This window comes from Hordeum vulgare, chromosome 7H (genome assembly GCF_904849725.1).
Source record: "Hordeum vulgare subsp. vulgare chromosome 7H, MorexV3_pseudomolecules_assembly, whole genome shotgun sequence".
NCBI classification, from domain to species: Eukaryota; Viridiplantae; Streptophyta; class Magnoliopsida; order Poales; family Poaceae; genus Hordeum; species Hordeum vulgare.
Window position 1 is genome coordinate 338349586 of NC_058524.1, and position 3257 is coordinate 338352842.

Consider the following 3257-nt stretch of genomic DNA (forward strand, 5'->3'; position numbering starts at 1 on the left):
CTCCTCAAACATCTCATATGCTCTGTGTTGCTCAAAACGCCTTTGGATCCCCAGTTCTAAACTGTAAAGCATGCCGCACTGTACCAGAGAGTAGTCCTCACTCCGTGACCGCCAGGCATTCCTATCATCCTGGGTTGCCACGGGAACGGGAGGATCACCTAGCGGTGCATTAAGGATGAGCTATAAGTTATGAGCCCAATCCGCATAGTTGCTCCCATCATCGTTTAGCTTTGTTTTCTCTAGTAACACGTTGAAGTTGAATGAGACATTTGCGTTGGCCATTGATTCTACAATATTTGTAAACACAATTTTAGACTAAGTTCATCTAATCAAATTAGTAATGAACTCCCACTTAGATCGACATCCCTCTAGTCATCCAAGTGTTACATGATCTACGTTGACTAGCCCGTGTCCGATCATCACGTGAGACGAATTAGTCATCAATGGTGAGCATCTTCATGTTGATCGTATCAACCATATAACTCATGTTCCACCTTTCAGTCTCCCGTATTAGAGGCCATCTCTGTACATTCTAGGCTCATCGAGTCAACCTGAGTGTTTTACGTGTGTAAACTAGCTTACACCCGTTGTATGCGGACGTTAGAATCTATCACACCCGATCATCACGTGGTGCTTCGAGACAATGATCCTTCACACCGGTGCACACTTAGGGGGATACATATCTCAAAATTTTAATAAGGTATTATCTTAGCTTTGCTACCGTCGTTCTAAGCAATAAGATGAAAAACATGATAAATATGAAATGCAATCATATAGGGACATGATATGGACAATGTCATCTTGCTCCTTTGATCTCCATCTTCAGGGCATCATGATCATCATTGTGACCGGCATGACACCATGATCTCCATCATTGTGTCTCCATGAAGTCGTCACGCCAACTATTACTTCTACTACTATACCTAATGTTTAGCAATAAAGTAAAGTAATCACATGGCGTTGCTTCTCATACAATAAATTAATACAACTCCTATGGATCATGCCGATTGTCATACTCATCGACATGCAAGTCATGAATCCTACTACAAGAACATGATCAATCTCATACATCACATATGTAACATCACATCCTTTTGGCCATATCACATCACATACCATACCCTGCAAAAACAAGTTAGACGTCCTATAATTGTTGTTGCAAGTTTTGCGTGGCCGATTAGGGTTTCTAGAAAGAACGCTTCTTACATATGTGACAACCAAAAAATTTATATGCCAATGCTATTTACCCTTCATAAGGACCCTCTTATTGAATAAGCTGAACATAAACACACAATTCGTCGGATCCCAACAAACACACCATCAAAAGAATTACATTAGATAGATTAATAGCTTGGTGTTCAAAAATAATATTAATTGGTAAATTATTACTTAAAATGTATCCTAGGATGATAATATAATAGCATGGAACAATAAAAATTAGAGATATGTTGGAGACGTATCAAGCATCCCCAAGCTTAATTCCTACTCGTCCTCGAGTAGGTAAATGATAAAAACATAAATTTTTATGTGACATGCTACCCAACATGTAATCTTTTGCATGTATTATCATTGACAAACAATGAATTAACAAACATCACCATACTAATATTTGTAAGCACAAGCAACAAAATCATCAATCTTTCAAAGTATACAATCCAAAAAGAATCTTTACCCCCATTCATCTTATCATATTAACATGTCAGACCCTCTATTTTGCATTACATTGCTAAGTTAACATAGATAAAAATTAGTACCAATTAAAACTTTTGTATGTGCTTGTGACACTTGACTTGATTGTGCTTGCTTGCTTGTTTGATGGTGTTTTAAATAACAAAAAATCTCCTTCTATCAACACTCATCTCCTTGCTCCAAATCTTTGCAGAATGACCATACCTTGTGTATAGGACCTAAAACTATTTTTATAAAATATTATTTTGATCAAAAATAATTCATTTAATTTAATCTTTCAGAAAAACCATTAATTAATTTTTGTACTACGAGTCCTTAAATTAGGGAAGATGTTTTGCTCCAAATATTTTATGTGGATCCTACTAGCAAAAAGACTTCCCAAAACCACAAAATTATTATTATAAAATTTTATTTCCTATTTAATTCAAATACATTTTTCTAAGGCCACATAATGTACTTTATAAGGAAAATTTTATTTTTATACTTCCAAAATATTTGAGCAAATTTAGGGAAACTTAGTGGACATATATTTTCCATATATAAGAATTTAAACACATGGTCATGTTCAAAATATTTGGTAAAACACTCCAAAACCAATTCTGTTTATTTCAAGTATTTGAAATATTTCTATCAGAAATATTCTGAAATACTTCGAGTAAAATTCTAGAAATTCACAAATGATATATGTGATGATCTTGCCAAGTTTCATCTCAATACAAATTGACATGGTTCACCAAAATATTTCAAAACCCTCTTTGTCTAGATCCAAACTTGATCAACTTTACATTGCCAAGTGTCTCCAATTATTCTCAAACTTTGTGGTCACGTTATGTACCTCTCATAATGCAACCACACCAAGTTATTCATCAAGGAGAATAGACCCACTTGTCCAAATGTCCTAGAAACCACTTCTGCTAATTTCTAGAATTGGGAATAATTGCATAGTCAAGTTTCCCCATTTGGTTCCAAATTTATTTGGCATGCTCTAATCGTCAAATAATTCCACCACACAAAGTGGCCCGTTAGGGGGAATTAGTTTGCATGTATAGATCTAGAAGCAACCATTTCTGCCCATTTCTAGGGTTTACCAAGTTTGCAATAGCAACATTCACCAAATATTCTCAAAATAGGTGATCAAGATTCTCAATCAAAATAATTTGATCCTGTTAAGTTTCAGCACCAGTGGTGCACCAAAGACAACCCAAACATGGATCAAACACCTTCTCGTGGGATCCAAAGTGCAATGATTGAGCTACCAAAACTCTTCTCCTTGGCCTCCAACTTTTACCACAACTTTACCAAGACCCACAACACCCCAGATGCAACAACCAACCCTCAGCTCAACCATGCAGTGGGTAAATCCACCTTTTACTCCTTCGGACAATCCATATCTCTCTCATCTCCCTACTCTCTATCACTCATGGATGTTTACACAGAATCCAAGGTGTATTCCCAGTATTTTACTCCCTCTTAGGCCTAGTGGACAACCTTAGCCGCGTGCAGACACAAGTGGTCATGCCCTGCATGCCAAAGCCATGCCGTGGCATGCAGTTTCCTCATCGTCATGA